Below are 22,884 nucleotides of genomic sequence, written 5' to 3' on the forward strand. Positions count from 1 at the left end.
TTGATTAGTTGGCTGAGTATTTGTGAGGGAGACTAGACTGAGTGTATCTGTGGTTGGGTGGGGGAGTTGTAACTCTATGCATAGATGTGTGAGTGGTTGATTGTCTAGGCATATGGGTTCAGGAGTGTCTATGGAATCAGTTGTTTGCCATTGTATATGAAAGTTGGTGTATATAAATAAGTATACGTAAGAGTTAGTGATTGTGAGTGTAACCATATGAATGAGTGTATAATTGTAATAGTGTTTTTTAACATACTAACTATGATTTACTATGTGTATGTATAAATCAGGTGTTGTGTCTATAACTCTGTAGGTAAGTAAATGTGAGTATGATTGATTCTTTTCATGAGTGAGTAGCATCACTGCATAACCAACTAGGATGCCTGCTGATGTGTCAATGTCTATATAGGTATATGAGTACATTTGATAGTGTTAGCATTGATCAGTGACTGCATGTATAAGTGATTCTGTGGGTGAATGGACAGTTACGTGTGTAGACTTAGTAATCAGTGAGTGCGTATGTAGTAACTGGTATGTGTGTGTCAATGCTTTCAAATATGGTACTCTGTATTTTACAATGAGTGATCAAAGGTAATACTAGTGTGTGATGAGGTGAAACAGATTGTCCCATGGATGATATCATCAGTGATGTCATCAGTGATGTCATTTGAGACGTCATCAGTGATGTCATGACCATATCATGAATGATGTAATATGTGACATCATCAGCAGTGCATTGCGTGCACGCGAGTTATAGTGAGTATAACTAACTATAACGGAGGAATTTCTATGGTTTTGTATGAATGAAATGTCCAGCTAACTATAACACCTCTGAAACCTATGATTTTTTCAGTGAATTTCAAAGGTTTTTTAAATGCTAATTCCTAACTATAACAGGCCTGAAACCTATGGTTTTTTCAGTGAATTTCAAAGGTTTTTCAATGATAATTTTAAAATGTATTAATTGTTATATTTATTTTTTCCACATTGTTTTAATACATTTTTTTAATCCATTTATTTTTAAATATCTTATTTTTTAAATTACATTCACCATTTTTAATATTATATTTTTTTATAAATTAAAAATATTAAATGTTTATTTTTTATATTTTTAAAATATATTTATAATATTTTCTTTATTGTTTAATTGGGGAGTCACGCACCCAAAGCGCACCTTACTCGAATACCGCGCAGAACGTAGCCGCCATTTTATGATTGTTGTGTAGGATCCCCGTATGGTGTGCGATGGGTGTGTATTTTTCTGCACAATCGTTATGCCTCAAAGTTCATGGTTTTGTTCATCATTTTGACTTTTTTTTTTGTTAAATAAAAACAAAAAAAATAAAAACAAAAATAAAACTACAAAAAACAAAAAAAAGTTATTTTCAGAACTAACTATGGTTAAAAAAGAGCTACATTTGTATGCTAGTGTGTGAAAGTTTAGATGAATGTATGCGTAGTACATGATTGACTGAAAGAATGCGTTTGTGGTGTATGGTTAATTTATAAGTGCAGAACTATAAGGAAGTGTTGCAGCTTGACACTGTAAACTCTTTAGCTACAGCATGCTGTGCTACTTCTGAAGCACAGGGATGAAACATATGTATATAAATATGTTGCAAGTTTGTGCTTCCCTCTGCACTACTGCTTAAACTGCAGCCACGTGGTGACACAGGTACCCTTGCACCATGGTGAAAGGATGTCTGTGTCATGTGGAGTTTGTTTTTGTGCAAAAAGACACACCTTCCTGCACAAAAGCAATCTGTGAAGACATTTTTCTCCTGAAATGTATGCTGTGCATTTTAGCATACATTCAAAGAGAAAAAAAGAGGAGAAATGAAAATAATACTCCGTGTTGTGCCTTGCTACACCAATTGGAGGATGGTGCAGCATTTACACACATGTCCAGACTTATGATTTGTGATAAATCTTGAGATGTGTCTTGCTGAATGAGTGTACTGTGCCAACTCAAACAGCAACACCTATAGAACGCCCTTTCAACGCAAAGTGCTGTGTATGATGAGGTCATATTTACATGGACAAGAAAAATTACACACAGTACCTTTTCCTCTCTTTGTAAATATGAAAGACTGTTTTGCGCTATAACTATGTTACAAAAAGTAACATGTTGTTGGCACAGGCTGCTTCTTAATTTGCCCCCTAAGTGCTTAGTTATTAGCAGACTATTACAATAAGAACATATTGCTAGTTTATTGTTAAATTACAAGAGAGTGACAATAGGTAAGCACAGGCTTATCTCTCCAAGGATGCTCAAAGAAGAATGATTGAAATTATTGTGCTTCTTGTGCTTCTTCAATAGGTAAGCAAATATCCACCAAGCACTCGTTCTCAAATATAGTCTTTTTTTCAGTATTCAAAGTTCATTTATTCCAAAAGGTCTTCATCAAATTTCTTCATCCAATAAACGACAAATACCAGCCAACACGTGTTTCGTCTGATCAGTATATGATATACAGACTTCTTCAGGGCTGTAATTAATACAGTAACCAAAAATTACACGAAATACTAAATACTGAACTCAGTATTTACAATACAAATCACCAAAGAATTCACCGAATCCGTGCAAAAAGAAAAAGTCAATCTAAGAAGTACCCGTCACCAAGAGTAAAGCTTGAAAACCCAAAATGTGTCTATCTTACTCTAGTACCCAGGTATGAGTACATTTGCTTAAAATCTTATATTTATCAATCACCTACAATACCAGTTAGGACCCAGTCACCAACCACACCAGCAGGTTGGTCATCGTGTAAATGATAATAATAAAACATCTGCAACTCACCATTATACTTAATACTAATGGTTGTGATTCGTAATCCTCGCAGCAAAAAACAAATTCTCAATCCAAACCAATCGTCATAATAATCTGTAAACAAAACTAGTATCTCTTAATATACACTCTATTCGTATTGTCACACACATGTATCAAACTGAGGTTTAAATACACTTCACTATCTTCCTGCTCATTCGTTATATCCTCCAAGTTGGCCAGTATATAGTATACCTACTGGCTAGAGATGTATACCATTCTCTCACAGACTTCTCTGTGCTCTGAATTTAAACCGTCTGGAATTATATACTAAGCATTTGCATCAATCACCACTAAGTACCTTAATATGTAAGTTGAATCGCCTTCCAATAATTTGATTCGTCTCGCAGTTATATATTCAGCATGGTCTAAATCCGACCCTCGTGAATATTCCACACTCTCTCGTTGTCCACGTATCTGTAGACCGAGATCAATATATTACATATATTCGTATACACTCTTGTATCAATAGCGTCGTATATGCTACGTTTACCAAACTTCAAATATCTGTATTATTCTCAGTAAACAATAAATACCTCAGTAGTTAAGCAACTTCTCAGTCCAATACGATTCCTAATATACTCCGTTCCTAGTCAGCGGTGCGACACTCTCTAAGTAATCCAAAGTTATCGCTATCCTCATAACGGTGGGCTGCAAATAGAAAATGTGGTACATTAACAAGCGCCCTTTTAGCAAATAAACATCTTGCGCCCAATGTCCTTATTGTTATTTAACTCACCGCATATCTGCTCCACACTCCTCTATCGACGGTCGCGTTTGACTTGCGCGCCATCTTAGAGAGGCAGTAAATAGTCTAATTCGCGGGCGCCATCTTAGAGTGGTGTGTCTATGAGTATGCGCACAATCTTGCACAGTATTCCCAGTCCTGACTGCAATATACACACAATCTATCCACATTCAGTACCTTAATGTTAAATCTAGAAATATCCGCCGCGTAATTAATAATGGGTCAACCTGAGGCCATCGTGTTATGCACGCGTGCCAACTTTGTGTAATAGTCTCGAACTGCTTACGCAGGCGCCATCTCGAAATAGTTATTTACTAGTATGTCATCAAAGTACTTAAGAATGTTACCAATTCTAGGATTGGGTAGCTGCTAGTTCACCTTTCCAGATAGTCCCATAGACTCAAAGCAAATTATAATCCATTATTACAACGTTTCGTAAAAGAGAAAGAAAAATAAGTACTAATATTTTCAGCGCAACACCGTGCGCTATTTACATTCATTAATGTCTACAACCCATCGCTTTGGCTATCTCAAGTCATATGTTTAATTAATAATACTGCACTAACCTAATACGTTACTACAGTGAGTAATATTCGATAGTTCAGATGTGTCTTGCTGAATGAGTGTACTGTGCCAACTCAAACAGCAACACCTATAGAACGCCCTTTCAACGCAAAGTGCTGTGTATGATGAGGTCATATTTACATGGACAAGAAAAATTACACACAGTACCTTTTCCTCTCTTTGTAAATATGAAAGACTGTTTTGCGCTATAACTATGTTACAAAAAGTAACATGTTGTTGGCACAGGCTGCTTCTTAATTTGCCCCCTAAGTGCTTAGTTATTAGCAGACTATTACAATAAGAACATATTGCTAGTTTATTGTTAAATTACAAGAGAGTGACAATAGGTAAGCACAGGCTTATCTCTCCAAGGATGCTCAAAGAAGAATGATTGAAATTATTGTGCTTCTTGTGCTTCTTCAATAGGTACAATGGGAAATATTATGAACCAATCAAATCTTTTTTTTCCAAGTCACATGATATCCTATAACAGTGAGATTCCAAAACTACATAGGTATAAACTGGGTGTTTTCAAAACTGTGGTAATAGTTTGTAGCTTCTTGTAGATCTACTCCGTCCATCTCCCCTTTCTTCACCTGTGTGCAAACACAGGCCATTGTGCATTTTAATACTTAGTTAAACTTACCTTCACAGTAATAGAAATAAAAAATGCTACACATTTTATTCAGTTGGGTTTTATATTCTAAATTACTGAAAATGTTATATTTTAGAATTAGGTTCTGTGAAAGAAAAGAAAAAATACAGTTATAATATATAATAATATATTTTTTACAACACAGCATCATTTTAACATTTTACAAAGTATTTTCTTTGCCTTTTTTGTTGTTCTCAGAATATATTGAATTTCACTAGGAACAGTGATTTCAATCGTACTCATCACATAACAGCGAGCAAAAAAACAATCAATAAGATTGTTTATAAAAAAAAGAGTACATCCTCAATAATATACGATATAATACAAATCACACGTATATAAAATGCTTACTCATCAGAACATTTTATAACTTAAATGTATAAACACTGTAAATGTTGTTCCTTAAAAATATACGCTGATACAATGTGAAAGAAAAAGTACATAATTTAAAAACACATCTTTCCTCAAGGCCAAATGGTATTATTGAAATCCTTTATTTTGAAATTGTCCAATAGTAATCGTATTAAAACATATTAATAAATTCCTCAGAGGCTGAATTATGTTCCTGAAACTTTCGCTTTCAAAATATTAGGTAGGAATTTGGTAATTCACTTGGTAAATGTTGTTTAAAAACCAACTGAGCATCATTACAAAGTGTCCAGCCTTTGTCACATTTTAAATAGGCAGTGTAATATCCAGATGTTGTGGAAGGACCATCATGGAAAATTATTGCTACTGCTATAAAAGTCATTCCTGATATTGATAGTTGACTTGCTACAAAATGTTTTATTAAAGTGTCCAAATTTCTTCCATCAGCTGTACAACGTTGCATCATTAAAATTATATATTGTCCATATCTTTGTATAAATAGTGTTGATAACATTTCTGATTTGCATTGGCTACACTCCATGTTTTGATTTACTGCTTTAACTAGTTTATTGAAAGACACTGATTTACAGTCTGGTAATGTCAAATATATAAATCTTTCAGTGTCTATGTTAGAGCAACATGTATACATACAAGTTTCACAATGATGTTCCCATTTGGCCAAAGGCCAAAAAGATTTTCAATTTCCATGCCTTCATTTTCCAAAATGGTAAGCATATACATTAGAAACTCCTGAGCATCTTGTTGGATATTCAGCGTAAATTGTGTAGAACCAGAACATACATCTAAAACATTAAGAACATCATAAACACTTTGTATTTTAATTGTATCAGTTCTCAATTTTTCATAAACGCAATGCTACAAGGAACAAAATCCTTTGTCCCGATTCTCCATAATTTGCTGTTGCACACCTTCAAGAAAGCAAACAACATTGACCACTACATTAGCATAGCAGTTGACACTTGAACTATTTTTAAACTGATAACCAACAATCTCTTCAACAGTGCCCTTTTTCATTTTGCTTGCAATCACAACATCATCTTGTTTTTTTCCCTTCTCTAGACCTTTACAACAGATATTCTCATACCTTCTTTTTCGTCCTACTACACGCTTTTCAAATACAGGATATTGACCTAAATTGGGGGCATACACTCTTCTTAACCTATTTTACTCTTTTACACAGTTTGCATCTGCAGTAACCTTCGTCTCATCAAAATCAATTGAAAACAAACTAGATCTGACTCACGACAAAGCAACATATGCCACACCCTCTTTAAACACGGTACTTCCAATTTTCACCAAAGCACTGCCTACAGTTAGACCTTGAGATTTATGAATAGTCACTGCATATGTTGGAGAAACTGGAAACTGTTTTCTACGGACATATACATCTTTAACAAGCAAAAAACTAACTGAACAATGACCAATTTGTTTCACTTCTTCAATCTGATCAAATTTAATTTTTAAAAACTCAATACCATCTTTATTCCGATAATTAAAAAAATCCACAACTTTGCCCATTGCTCCATCAACTAAACCTTTTTCTACATCCAAATTACGCCTTAAAATTGCCCGACAGTTTTGTACATGCATATAGACTCTTTTCTAAACCAGCAGTTTTAGATATCGATTTTTCTAAAGAATCCAATTTCGTTTTCAAGTTTTCTGTCAAAATAATAGTGATTCCTTCATGCTCTATTTTATCAATAGCTTCCATTTTTATTATTTCTTCATTTTCCAGCTTCAAAAGTTGTTAGTTGAATATAGAACACTGACGCTGTGTTGGCATTAAACAGATTGTAGATATGTTTTCTGCAATTTTCATATATATTTTCTCAGAAACTATATTTTAATTTGGAAACAAATTGGAAAGTAGTCGACTCTGCAAAGCTTGTTTACAATGTTCTGTCAGTATTCCAATTCTTATATATTGAAGAATAGTTCCATAATTAACATCATTTGCCTGTAGCATTTTTTTGTGTTAATGCACAAGTGTTTTAAATACTAGTTGTCCTTTTATGTGAGTAAGTTGCAGTAGATCTCCAAAAACGATGACATGTTTTCCTCCAAATAACACGTCGTACTCTGTTTTAAGAATTTGCTCAATTCTTAAATGCACAAAAGCAAGTATTAAGTTTGAGACCATGCTTATCTCATCAATAAACAGAGGTTTCATTTTCTTCAGCACTCTTGAAACTTCACAACAAGCTTCTCCAGATAGCTTGTGATATTCCAATTTGTTTTCATGCTCCACAGGTTGCATCAGTAAACAATGTAATGTAATTCCTTTAATGTTGTGTGCTGCCAACCCAGTTGGAGCAGTTACAACACAAGACAAATGTGACTCAGTTGTTTTCTGTAGATAACTGGTGATTACTTTAATTAAGAAACTTTTTCCTGTTCCAGCTTGTCCACTCACATAAATTTGGATAGGTTGAAATGATGTGCATGTGCATTCTTTCTTTTCATGAAGAAATCCATGATCAATCTGTTGTCTCACTTGCTGATATATTTTTTCTGTTCAACATTTAGTTTTTTTTCCAAGTTTGCTAAGTCCGTTACATCTTCTTGCGCTTCATGCATTGCTGTTTACACCTCATTCATGGCGATTGCTGCTTCATTTTCAAGAATTGGTTGTCCTAGTGAATCTTGACTCAGCGCAGCAGAACTTTGACTGTCTTGAGAACTGTCTCTAGCAATCTCAGCTGCAATAGTAGCTTCTTGATCAATTTCATCGTTCAGCATTTTCACGTAACTTGCAAAAACAGTGCATTCTATGGTATCTTTACAAGCCTTGAAGGAATCTTCAAAGCTCTGAAATACTCCAAGTAATTCCAAATCTGAACGCCACACTTCGAATAGTTGCAAAAGAGCTAAATAGTAACATTCCCTTGGATCTGCAGTGTCGCAACTCAGCTTCCTGTGATTAATCAAATTTCCTTTCGTTTGTCTCACCAAACATCCTTCGGAACCAATCAATCCATATTTTTGATCATTGATGTTCTCTGTAGTATTCCGTTTAAAAGTGTAGTTTTGCAGCAGCATAGAGTCACATGTTCTCAAGATGATGACTTCTGTTTGGGTAATATGTATCCAACATATTAGTTTTCAAAATATCTGTACTTTCTGGATCTTTTTCTGCTAAATATTCAATTTCTTGAACAGATTTCAGTATCCAATTTCGCATTGCAGCAAGACCTAGACTCACCAAAATTATTCTTCTAGATTTGTAGTTAGACTTGCAGATGATAACCGATCTGAGCATTCATATGCTCCAGTTTCTCGATGGCATAACATCTTCAAACTGAAACTATATAATTTCTTACTTAGAGTCTTCTCATGAGAAATCTCTTCCAACATTTCTTTCAATTCCGTCTATTCTGATTTTGTAATATAGGACGTTACATATTGAGCAACAGCAATAGAATTGTCTGCAACGTACTGAATATCCATGTTAGCATTCCACATGGACAGAATAACCGGATTGTAGTCATTTATGTATTTTGACTCTTCGCTTCTTCTTAAATTTTAGGTATTTTTTTGAGACTTTCTTGTGATGGTATGTCAAATAGCTGACATAAAACTGTTCACTCTTGCTTTGGATATTACAGGATGTGGAAATGCAAAATGACATTTGATATAGAACTTATCCTTAGACTTGTACTTTCGTCAACAGTATTTTCTACATCTATGGCTTTGGAATCGTAATACTTGTTGTCTTAAGTTTTTTACTTCTGTGCCTTTGGGTACAGAACATGTGGCATATTCTTCAATAAAAGACAAAACAGTATCATCTGAATCTGTTCCGAATTTTGGGGCATCCTTGATCCATAATAGCATATGTATATGAGGAGCACCTCTTTCTTGATACTCCTTTCTCCAAAAGAAATCCACAAATTCTCCAAGAGGAGCATTTTTTTTATTGCAGATAAAAGACATCATAGCTTCAAATCTATGAATAAAATACCTGCATGCATAAACAGGATCCAAAGAGCACAATTCTCCAAATGTCTTGTATTCAATATTTTTTTATATTGGAACTTGCCTCTCAAAGAAAATCAAGTAAATCATCCTAAGCGTACTCAGCACAGCTTAGGGTAAGGAAACATGTAGGAGTTCCTAAGTTCTGTTGCATACATTTCAGTTCTCCATGATGACGGTACCAATATTCATTAGTGCCAGGCTGAATGCCATCAGAATAATCAGCTGAGATTCTAAGTGATCATCTCTCGGGTGCACTTTATCCATAAAATGCTTTGTAGAAACATTTTGCAGATGTACTTCTGTTTTCAATATGTGATTGACTGCATATGAAAGTCCAGACAAGTCATTTTCAATGAAAAGATGAAATATATAAGGGATACATTGTCGAAATCTTGGATCTTCTGCATATAATCTTGTTGTCCAATATTCAGATGCAGGAATTTGCACAGGTCGTTCATCATATCATCTTCCTTTTCCTGTTGGAAACAACTGCCGAAAACAACGAGCTTCCAAGCTCTCTCCCCATAAACTCATGGGACTTCCCTTATCTTTTTTCATTTGGAGTAACTCAATAGTATTTCCCATCACATCTTTTGAATGAAGTGGATATACACTGTAATGTTCATAGATTTCTTCACTTCTTGACATGTCCACTTTTTCAATTTGTCCACTTGACGTTTCACTATCTTCTGCTAAAAGTATTTCTTCTTCTCCCATATAAATATTTTTATAGTAGTTATTGTTTTTTATCAAATGCAAAGTTGCCTTCTGCACTTTCTTAACATCCACTAACTCCTGCCAGATTTTCTTACTCTTAGTAGGAACGCCATTAAATAGAATACCTCGTGGTTAATTTTCTACACTCTGTACACCAATTTTTCTTTAAATCTATAGGTAAATATACAACTCTTCCTTTTAATCCTCTTTGTAAATCTGAAGCAGGCATTTTACCTGTTTTAGGCTCCATACGAACAATTGCCTGAAATGGGTGCACACATTGAATGAGAATAGACTCATAGGTATTTAAATCTATCAATTCTGGAGGAATAGCAACCAACTCTAGATTATTATGGACAGCTCTAGCGAGCATTTTATTCTCATTTAATTTGTTATAACAATATTTACAAATACGCTGATCAGAATCTAAATCAAAACAATTTTCTACCAACAAATAAGTTGCAAATTCCTTCCACATATCATTATTTTGTCTTTCACTTTTCAAATACAGATCAACAGTCCAATAGTCCTATAGTTTATAGTGAGTTTGCCGAAATACAAGAAAAATTTGGCCTTTCATCTGAAATCACCTTAAACTTTGTATTTTGATCATCAACATTTTTGTAGGGTACCTACTAGGCTGTAGGATGGACCTAAAAAGGTAGAATCATGTACGGGCTCCAAAAGGGGCTCCTGGGTTTATATATTCAAAAAGAGCATGGGTATGGGGAACCAATGAAGAGTGAGCAGCTGCAGATTGAGATTGAAAACATTTCTCCTCATTTCACTTACCTACGCCACCCGTATGATGGCACAGCAAACTGTCACATTTTCAGGTTTACCATTTCTCGTAAAATTGGAAATGCATCAGTAGACATGGGTGTTGCGTGGGAACACCCAAAACAACACCCATGTCCCGCCCCTAACATGCAAAATGTTGTGTGAACAGGGGCGATATTTATATGCACAGGTTAAGTCACGGAGAGTGACTTTACCTGTGCTTGTAAATATCCCTCAGCAAGCTGCGCCACCGGTGTGTCACACAACGTGATGCACTGGTGGCGCAAGAGGCTTGTAAATCTCACAATGTGATTCTAGACAAGCAAAACTACTCCCTGGACTTTACCAGGAGAAACACTTTACTCTTATTAAAAACAAAGGCACCACATACAACCCCTCACAAATTAATAACTTACCTTTCAAAATGAGTTGTAGATTAAGAAGTATGTCAGTAACACATCAGATTTTCTTATATAGAATGTCTGTACTGCACTACTAAGCAAAACCAAAAAATGGCAAAGTTTCCCTTTCATGCTGCACACATATACATGTAAATATCAAATCACATTGCTTCCTACATTAATTCAAAAGCTAACACACATTTCTATTGGTTACACATTTCAGCCCTTTCCAAATGACATAAGTTTGAACCCTACCCCCAATCTACTCACTGCCTGTTACCATAGTAACATATCTTGGAACACTCAACTGAACACACAGGTCACGAGTTCAGCACACAATGTTGCTAATCCAAACAGCAAGTTTGCTTGACTTTTCAAAATATCAGCTTATCCTATGTTACGTTCCTTTCAAACAGTTTTTGTTAACCAATAAGAAACATGCTTTTAAAAAACAGAAACATGCACCCTACTTTTCAGTGTACAATGTTCTCAAACAGCAAATCATCTCTTTTCTTTTTTCAAAACTGCATCTTATCCACTATTTTAGAAAATTCTTACTTTTCAAACTGCCATTTCATTTACAGAGACCATCTGAGTGCATCCAGACCTCCTTTCAAGATTCTTAGAGTGTGGATTGTGGGACACAGCTATATTTTCTGGAGCCAAGGGTACGCAGAAAATAGAGCCATTGACAAAGACCTAGGTTTGCCAAATGTAGACATGAAATGGATTGGACAGAGAGGGTTAAAGTGGCACCAATTGATGCCATTGGTTAAATACTTTTTACATCTCCAACACCCTGACCTCCTAATCGTGCACTGTGGTGGCAATGACCTAGGCACTTTGACTGGGGTAGGTCTGGAAATGCTTATGAAGGACACCTTTGGAGAATTAATGTCACTTTTCCCCCAAACTGCCTTTGTTTATTCTAACATATACCAAAGGCAAAACTGGAACTGGTCCAATCCATTTTATCCACAGATTGAGAAAGCTAGGAAACATGTCAATAAATCTGTTTCTGCCTTTCTCCGAGAATATAGGATGTGGTCCATTTACCACAACAATCTGTGTTTCAATATGAATGGCATCTATAGGAGAGATGGTGTACATTTGAGATGTCATCAGTGATGTCATGAGTGATGTCACTGACCATGTTATGAGTGATGTAATATGTGACGTCATTAGCAGTGCATTGCGGGCTCACGAGTTATAGTTAGCTGAACTAACCAAAACGGGGGAATTTCAATGGTTTTGTAGGAGTAAAATGTCCAGCTAACTATAACATGTGTGAAACCTATGTTTTTTTCAGTGAATTTCGAAGGTTTTTTAAATGCTAATTCCTAACTATAACGTGTGTGAAACCTATGGTTTTTTTCAGTGAATTTTCAAGGTTTTTTAAATGCTAATTCCTAACTATAACGTGGCTAAAACCTATGGTTTTTTCAGTGAATTTTGGTTTAGTAAATGATAATTTTAAATGTATTTATTATTATATTTCTTTTCTTTTTATACTAATTTCTTACATTTTTATTATAAATATTTATATTTATTTTATTTTTTAAATTATATTTCAAATTCTTAATGTAAAATAATAACAAAACTAAATCCAAAAATATTTTTATTAATTAAATTAAATTACATTTTGTAATAGTATATTAAAATTAAATTTTGTTATAATTCCTTTTTCAATTTTTTGGGGTAATCGTACTGTGCGCATACGGTAACAGAATTACTACACATTCATTCTGAGAAACTTTAATATCATAGAAATATAGTTCTTTCTTTGACCAGTGAAGGTAGTTCTAAAAAGAACAGTTTTTTTTGTGTTTTTTGTTTTCTATTTTTTTTTGTGTTTTGTCAACAAGTTTTTTTTAAACCAAAATAATGGAACTGGAACCCAAAAAGTGTCCAACAGGAACAAAAGAATGAAAAAGAAGAACTAATGTCGAGGACACCAATGCTCCTGAATCCTGCGTCTTATCAGGTCGATAGACTGTTACCTATAACACAAACGTTTATCGCAATACATGCATACAATTTTAACTTCACCAAAGTCACGATCAATTTGTGGGTGTGGACTGCTTGCTGCTGCTGCAGCAGTTGATGTGCTTGGTGCAGTAGCAGGTGAGCTGTCCTGCAACCTCTGTCTTGCAGCTCGAGCAAAGTTGTTGAGGAGCAAGTTCTTCACGTGTCGCACCATATTTGCTGTACCAAAGGAGTATTTTTTAGATGGATCACCCCTTGAAAGAGTTGTTTGGCAAATTTTACAGGTTACTTTTGGAGCATTAACCTTTTTTTGCCCTTCTGGAAAAGTAAAAAACTTCCAAATTAGAGCTTCTTTCCTCTTTTTTGGAGGTTCTTCAGGAATGAAATGTCCCTCTGAAGAAAGGCTGGAAGATGAGTCCATTGCTGTTATTATGGTGGTATTCCTTCTATTTGACAAGATTATCGGAAGAGATGCTCTTTCTTAGAAAGTCAAAGTCGAATGATTAAAATCGGACGGAACTTTCAACAGTTGCAATAGGAAGTGTTAGGAACCAATCAAATCTCTTCTTTTAAAGTCACATGGGTTTCCGTACGCTTATGGTGTGCTTACGGTGCTCTTACGATACGAGTACGCATGACGTTCTACCGTGATTTGTGTAATTGTTAAAAGTAATATGCGATTGTTAAAAGTAAAACAAAATATTTTCATAATTATCCCAGATAATGTCTACCCTTAGTATGTACATTAAATACATAATATATATTTTTAAAGAACTAGAAACATTGGCGCCTTTTGCGTACAGTACGCCGTACGTGACATCACACAAAAGCTTTGCTGATGCATATTCGTACCGTATGCGCGCGTACGCTGAATATGATTAGCAGTACAAAGTGTGGTGCTATCACCCTCTCAGTGACAAAACAGAGCACAGGGCGCGCTAACGGGATTGATTAGAAGTGGTCACTCATTGGAGATCCGATTCTGGGCCTGCCTCTGCGCACATTATAACCTCGCCCCGTCTCTCTCTGTTGTTAATTGTTGCTGCACACACTCACACTTGCACATGCGCAATGCACGCCCGTCCACACTTCCCAAATGCCACCAACTAGGGTGCTTGCTATCACTAAGCCTGGAAAGCAATACATTAACCAATGGGAGGTCCTCCAGGGACATAATTCTTGTATAGCGCGAAAACCCTACCAATGAATGCCCAGGGCTTGGTTTGGCCAGCCCCCGCGGTACCCATACAATGCGGGCACTGACGTGACCACGCTCTCCTTTGCCTGCTTGTGCTGGGATGACAGACACACTGTCGTTGTCGATTTTACTATGAACTGTTTGGTCGCACGGAGGAGCACTCGTCACACTCGATGTGGTGTCACTGCTGCTGCCGCCCAGCCAGAATAACTTAGGCGCGGAGGCGGCGGCGCCCGCACGCATCCTACCCTGGCCCAGCCATAGCCCCGGCCATTGAAGACAAGACAAGAGACAACAGAAGCAAAGGTAGGAGAATCCGTCACAACATCAGCCTCGACTGTAAATTGTACCTGCATGATAGTTTTTTGTTTACTGCGTCACGTGGCCCTCCCAGCTCTGATTTGGTTTACTTGTGCTTCATCCTATTTGCTCCCTCACGTGGCCTTCCCAGGCTTCTATTCTTATAGATCGTACTTGGATGATTCTATTATTTAATTCCTTTTGCGTCGCGGGACTCTGCTAGGCCTCTCTTTAATAATTTATGCGTGCATGAATTTCTATGTCGTATTTTTGAAGTGTCAAGTGCAATGTTCGCTCTAATTTTTTTCCTCTGTGTGCAGCAGTGTGAGGTCTCTGTGCGCACCAGACACGGCAAAGTGCGCCAAGAACTCAACCGCGTGTGGGGGTGCAGCGACAGGGGTTCTGACACTGGAGTTCCTGCTTGATTGTGCAGATAAATGACCCAAGTATTGGAACAGAGGAGGTCTGTTTGATGAGGCAGGTAGGGCTGGATTGGGAATCCAAAGTAGCGCTGGCTCCCACCCACCTGAGGTGGGGTGGAGGGGGCCAAGTGTCAAGCACTACTGCTTAAACCCAGTCCCCAGCACTTGTGCTTTTGTTACTGAGGGCCCATATTGCAGCATCACTGCAAAACTGCCCCCAGTAACACAACTGGCCCCCACTGCTCCAAAACTGACCCCCTTCCAGGCAAACGCCTGATGCCTGCTAAGGCCAGTCCAGCCAGGGGGGTGGCCTTCATATTGGTGACTGGCGTACAATGGTTGTGTCATGTTTGAAATGAGAAAGTGCAGTGCAGAGCTTCTGCAACCACGACAAAGCTACACTAATATATATATATTAGGAAAACGGGGCAACCGGCCTCCTTCCACAGTGCCAGTGAACCTTTTCTTTCTTAACTAACTACACAGTGGCAGCTCAGGGACATCTTAAGGACTGTGAGCGCCCTTGGCCAAACGAATTTTGCAGGCCTCTGTGCGGATCAGCTTTGAATTTATGATCCAGTTTCAGCTTTCTCGTGTCCTTTAGGCCAAATCACAATCAGTGCACAGGCACACTGGTTCAAATTCCAAATGTGTTTATAGTTAATATTCAGGGATAGTGATGTATTTTTCCAATATTGTAACACAGTAGAAACCCACTAATACTACTGCAAATAATCACTGTGACATCCTACCATTTCTCATAGCTGAGATCCTGTTTGGATCTAAAATAAACATTTTGTATGGATGTTGCATGAAACAAAAACACATTGGTCAGAAAATGTCTAAAATACAATCTCACACATTACCTAGATTAAAAATAAATGGAAGGAGATTGCTATTTGCAATATTCCGTTTAAGAATTCTTAAAGGTCATCAGGGCAAGACTCTGCAGAGCAGAGCTGGCTCTACCAAGGCGGGGGCTACTCAACTCTTTAAAACGGATCATCATGAGTTCACTTATCCGCTCTGAAGATGGTTTCTTGGATACGCCGGGGGGAGGGGCAAGATAGGAGCCTAACAGAGTTACACTGTTTTCTAGACACGATAGGAGCCTAACACCAGAGGTACATTGTTTTCTAGACACAATAGGAGCCTAACACCAGAGGTACATTGTTTTCTAGACACAATAGGAGACTAACACCAGAGGTACATTGTTTTCTAGACACAATAGGAGCCTAACACCAGAGGTACATTGTTTTCTAGACACAATAGGAGCCTAACACCAGAGGTACATTGTTTTCTAGACACAATAGATATCTGCAACGACGCTCAACATCCTGTGATTCTGGGCAATTCACTTAATCTCCCTGTGTCTATAAAAAATTAATGTGTCCATCTGTAACAAAACTGGTGCTACTGTAAAGCGCTCTGATACCCAATATCTTTGGGTCTAGTTCGCGTTCTATAAAACAAAAAAAAAAAAGACAGGAGTCTGATACCAGGATTGCATTCACTAAAGCAGATAGCCAAGCCACTAAAGCAAGATTATCTACAATGTTTCTCCAATATCTTTTGCCAATGTAAGACTGATAATTCCCAACACTGGAAATATAGTCTGATCCCTGCTTGGGAGAAATGATGGGATAATATCAATAGGAGTGCTGACTTCAAACTTAAAATCAGACCAGGAATTCTGCTTGTGGACGAATCTTTGGAGGAAATGTATTAATTATCTATTAGAACCCAATATCCTTTGACAAAATGTTCGGCATATGAAGGAATCAATAATAAATTAGTCAAAGGGTCAATTTTGCAAAGCTGGGGTGCCCAGTGTTGGTTCTCAAGGGCTGAATCAATGTTAGATTTTCAGGATAAACATTTACTATGTCAACAATTCCCTTCACCTTGGTTGTGTCTAAAGCTATCACATGCAGATATCCCAAAACAAGTGCATTAAACCCTCGTGGACATCCCTGTTGTAAACTGTTCATTCTCCATTGTAGGGGTTTCTTGGCACTAATAACAGACGCGTATTGCTACAGCTACCCATGAAGGAACTAAGCTTTGATTTAAAGAAACCTAACTTGACCTGATACCGAATAGTAACAGTATTACTTGGTGAGGTCTCACAACAATCTCAACTAATAGTTCACTTTCTCACTCTGCGGAACAGACGAGAGCACATTTTCCTCAAGTGCCCAATATAACTCTATAAAACCCATAAAAGGGGAGGTTTCTCTAATGCAATGAACAGGCATCAAGCTTAACCTACCAATGAATCTTTCTTTTGTAACATATCTGGCTTCTTAAGAGCTTTGCTTACCCAAGCACATTTTCAGGGTTTGTGGTCTGAAACAAGGTAAACAGACCTTACAACGAATCCTTCACTCAGCATGCAATTACAATACGGTCTTGCAACGATTGCGTTGTAACTACGCATACCATTACCTCGCAAGTCGTAACAACGACTTGTGAAGAGTGGAGAAGGTGCAGGATTTAAAATCCAACACCTTCCCTACTACTGCACAGACTGGAGTTGGAATAGTAATTTATACTAATCGAACCTCCAGCGCCCCCTCCTCATTGTAATTGCAGGAGTGAAGGCATGCATTATAAGGAGGCATATTCCTCAAACAATAATGACATTCTCAGACCAACTAATCTTTATCTTTTCACAGACTCACAAGTGTCATCTTCAGGAATTTGGGTAGCCCAGCTCAAGATATATTTTAAGGTAAATACTAAACTACATGTTAAACTTTAACAGAGTCACACAAAAAAGATAGGACTTGCCCCGGACCGCAAAAATCCTTATAATGGCACTGGGTAGAGAGGCAGACACAAAGGTAAAGGTAGGTAGAGAGGCAAGAGAGGTTTAGAGAGACAAATAGAAGAGACAGGCTAAACAAAGACAAAGTTCCCTTTCCTAGCATCCTCTTTGAAGGTAGCGGCCCTGGGCAATAGTCCACTTTGCTGAATCCTTAAAACATCTCAGACGGTCACTGTCCAGCTCCCAATCAATTAAAAGAAACCCCATGCTCTTTTTACCTATCATCCACCGTATTCCAATCAAAGCTAATGACCACTTAATACCACTGTCAACTTAAAAATGGCCCACCACTCCCTCTTTCCTCTTTCCTTACAGTATCACTGGATTCATATAGTCTGTTAGTGAGATTGCCTTATTCCAAACCATCTGCCAAAGGAACCCTACTAAGATACTCTCAGAAAAACTACAACAATATGTGTTTGTGTGAATAGCTTGACTTTCACGGAACGCTGCAGAAACCAGAAAATTAGTCCAGGGGTCTCTTTTACATTATAGACAGACTAAGAAGGATGCTTTGCTTCCACTTACAGTGCATGCTTCGGATGCCTCCTCATTACCATCACCCAAGACAGAAAGGATGCTCATCCAACACAACTTTAAACACACCTCGTGAGATTGCATTATAAGTTACATAGGAAAGTCCCCAAGGAGTCTCACCTGTCTGCATTTGGGTTAACGGGTCAATGTTACCTCATTTGGCATACAGCAATGCCACATACTACAGTCGTTTGATACTCAACTATAATTAAAAACTGAGGCATATGGATGGCATTTGGCAGCTTGCCAGTTACCTTCAGGACATCAATCAATGGCTGTTCACCATCTGTTGGTGCCTTAATTACTCAAATATAGAGATACAAGTGGGACATACTATACTCATATCACTCTAAATCATTAGTCTATTGAAAAAAACACCCCAAATCCTATTTTTTTCTAACTTTTTGTCATGAATAATAATCACATATCATGATTTATAGTTCTAAGCCCCATACACTCTGACCTATCTTGTTACCTGTTTGCTTGCCCTTTCACTCCCCGGCACCCACACCCCACCTGGAAGAACGTGGTTATTAATTATGGCCCAACAACAGCACTGAGACATTTAGGGGCATATTTACAAGGGCATTTGCCCCACAGGAACGTCATTTTTAATGACGTTCCTGTGGCGCAATGTCCTGCACCATATTTACAAAGCGTTAAGCCACTTTTTGTGGCTTAACGCTGCTTTGTAAATATGCTACCCTTTCACGCAGGTATCTGCGTGAAAGGGGCGTGCAATGGGTGTTGTTGTGGGTGTTCCACCAAAAAACTGATTGCTTTTTGACGCTGCCTCAGATTTACAAGGAGGTGTAAATCCGAGGCAGGGAAAAAAACGAAGGCCATGCAAGAGCAGGCGTTAGAATGCCACACAAGGAAAAATGGGTTTCATTTCGTCTCGTTTTTGCTTTTCCTGTGTGCTGCATTTTGCTGCACACATAGAAAGATTAAAAAAACATTATTGATTGTTTATGTGCAGGAAGGGTCACCTTCCTTCACATAAACAATCATTCCCTGAAACACAGGCAGCTTTGCACTATAGTGTAAGGGTGCCTGCTTGGCACTAGGCAGCTAAATTTAGCACCAACACTAGAGAAAACGCAGAGGTGTGCTGTACTGTAGTAAATACGACACATCTCCGTGTTTTGAAAACGTCGGTTTGCAGCACTGAAAAATACACCGCAGGTCCGCGCTCTGATATTTTCTACTAAATATGCTCCTTAGTTACTTGATAAAATGTGCGTCTGAGTGATTGGAAATGTTTGCCTAATCTCACTGGTCCTGAATGTGAGTGTGGAGTTTAATTAGAATTTTAAATTGTGCCACAAAGACCCACTCCATAATTTTCCCCAGTTAAATTATGCCAGTTAAAATCTGCCGAAATTTGCAAGATGACAAATGCCTGCCTGGTATATCAAGGTATGTGCCGAATTTATTGCAAAGCGCACTGATTCCACATCTATCTCCCCCATTTCCTTGGGAATATTAGGACAAGAGGCATTTTCCTCACCCAGTAAATACCTCATCCTAGCTAACGCTATTTGCGTGGTGCGGTAAATAATCCACGCCATTCCTTAGCACTCGTACCAGGGCCATTGGCTGTATTATAGGAACAACCCACGCGTTGTTAATAGTTTTTTTAAATGTAGTAACCTTTGACTATCCTCATTAGTTTAAATTCTACAATTTACAAATTTAAGGAGTCAATGCGTCGTGAACAGTCCAGCGATGAAATATCTGCCTTGCCTTAAACACAAAATGTTGGAAGAAACTGAGGAAATAAATTATACTGCAAAAAAGAAGACAGTGAAAACTTTTTAGTTAATCATACGAATTTCTCAAAACGATATGAAGCAAGCATATTTCCAGGTGCTCCTTCAAGGAATCAATTAGGCGATTTCTCAGAAAAATGAGTGTGTCAATTCATCACTCAGAAAAGAAGTCGGATTCTTCTGCCTGGATGAGCACGACTGAGAGCTGATTGAGGACCATTGTGAAAATATTCCTGTTAATTGTAGCACCGTCGTGCGCTGCAATTAACATAAATATTTTCACAATGGCCCTCAATTAGCTCTCAGCCGTGCTCCATTAAGAGAAGAAATGCATCAAGCCCAAAGGAACGGCGTGTAAAGCACATGTCGTGCTTTTGGACTTGCTGCATTTCTTCTCTTAAAGCAGCACGGCTGAGAGCTGATTGAGGGCCATTGTGAAAATATTTATGTTAATTGCAGCGCACTACGGTGCTACAATTAACAGGAATATTTTCACAATGGTCCTCAAACAGCCCCCATCTGCGCTCCTTTAGCAGCAAGTGCAGGGGCCACCGCAAGCCGCAAATTAACATTTTTCGCGCCGCTGCTGTCCTAAAAGCGGCGGCGCGAATGCTCTTTCTGAGATGTTCTGTGGATGCGCGCTCCCCACGCGTATGTTCCTGGGAACACTGGTCACGTGCCTTCGTGTCTGTTCTTAGAAATTTTACGTGCTTGATGGTATTTTTTTCTGCATCACGTGACACTCCCAGCTCTGTTTTGTTTTATTTTTGTGGGGTACAAGCTTTGTGGTGCATCGTATTTGCTCTCTCCTAATTCTCCCATGACTTTTAATATTCATTACTGCCTCACGTGGCCTTTCCAGGCCTCTATTTTTATTGATCGTACTTGCATGTTCCTAATATTTAATTCCTTCTGCGTCATGGGGCCCTCCTAGGCCTTTCTTTAATAAATTGTGCTTGCATGAATTTCTGGGTTGTATTTTTTAAATGTCACTTGCTTTTGTGTCTGTTCTTAGAAATTTTACCTGCTTCATCATATTTTTTTCTGCGTCATGTGGCCCTCCCAGCTCTGTTTTGCTTTATTTTTGTGGGGTACATGCTTTGCGGTTCATTGTATTTGCTCCCTCCTAATTCTCCCATGACTATTAATATTTATTACTGCCTCACATGGTCTTCCCAGCCCTGTATTCCGATTGATCATACTTGCATGATCCAATTAATTCCTTCTGCGTCACAGGGCCCTCCAATGCCTTTCTTTAATAAATTGTCCGTGCATGAATTTCTGGGTCGTATTTTTGAAGTGTGTCACGTGCTTTTGTGTCTTCCCTAAAAAAATGCACGTGCTTGATGGTATTTTTTTCTGCGTCACGTGGCCCTCCCAGTTCTGTTTTGCTTTATTTTTGTGGGGTACCTGCTTTGTGGTCCATCGTATTACCTCCCTCCTAATTCTTCCATGACTTTAAATATTTATTACTGCCTCACATGGCCTTCCCAGGTCTCTATTCTTAATGATCATAATATTTTTTCCTTTCTGCGTCACAGGGCACTTCTAGGCCTTTCTTTAATAAATTATGCATGCATGAATTTCTGGGTTGTATTTCTTAAATGTCACGTGCTTTCGTCTCTGTTCTTATAAATTGTACGTGCTTGATGGTATTTTTTTGTACGTCACGTGCCCCTCCCAGCTCTGCTTTGCTTTATTTTTGTGGGGTATGTGCTTTGTGGGTCATCCTATTACCTCCCTCCTAATTCTCCCATGAGTTTTAATATTTATTACTGCCTCACGTGGCCTTTCCAGGCCTCTATTCTTATTTATCGTACTTGCATGTTCCTAATATTTAATTCATTCTGCGTCATGGGGCCCTCCTAGGCCCTTCCTTAATAAATTGTGCTTGCATACATTTCTGGGTTGTATTTTTTAAATGTCACGTGCTTTCGTCTCTGTTCTTATAAATTTTACGGGCTTGATGGTATTTTTTTGTACGTCATGTGGCCCTTCCAGCTCTGTTTTGCTTTATTTTTGTGGGGTACATGCTTTGTGGTTCATCGTATTTGCTCCCTCCTAATTCTCCCATGACGTTTAATATTTATTACTGCCTCACGTGGCCTTCCCAGCCCTCTATTCTTTTTGATCGTACTTCATGATCCTATTCCTTCTGCGTCACGGGGCCCTCCTATGCCTTTCTTATAAATTTTACGTGCTTGATGGTATTTTTGTGCGTCACGTGGCCTTCCCAGCTCTGTTTTGATTTTTTTCTTCTATGAATTTTATTATTTATTACTGCCTCTCATGGCATTCCAAGGCCTGTTTTCTTATATATTGTGCTTTCATAAATATATATGTTGCATTTTTGTGCTACGCCACGTGCTTTGTGTTTCAACATACGTACTATCCTAATTATCATATTTGCTCCCTTTTAATCCTCTGCTGACTTTTAACATTTCTTGCTTCCTCACATGACCTATAGTTGTTTTTTATGTGCTCTAGTTGGCCTACGAAAGTTTTGCCTCCCCAGACTAGCATAGTGTTAATTCATAATAATTGTTGGATTTGTAACCTTAACACTACATGGTAATTAATTGTCCATGATTAAAATGTTAGTCTTGATAGTTATGTATACTATGTATACAAAGGCTGCTCATGTAAATGCTACTACTGGGCCTACAGCAGTAATTGTGCCACCCACACAAGAAACTCTCAATATAAAAATCAAGCCTATCACTGCAGGGCCTGAGCGCCCTTTGTTAAACTGTCATGTTTTCAAACTGTATCCATT

Source organism: Lissotriton helveticus, chromosome 11, assembly GCF_964261635.1.
Source record: "Lissotriton helveticus chromosome 11, aLisHel1.1, whole genome shotgun sequence".
Classification (NCBI taxonomy): Eukaryota; Metazoa; Chordata; class Amphibia; order Caudata; family Salamandridae; genus Lissotriton; species Lissotriton helveticus.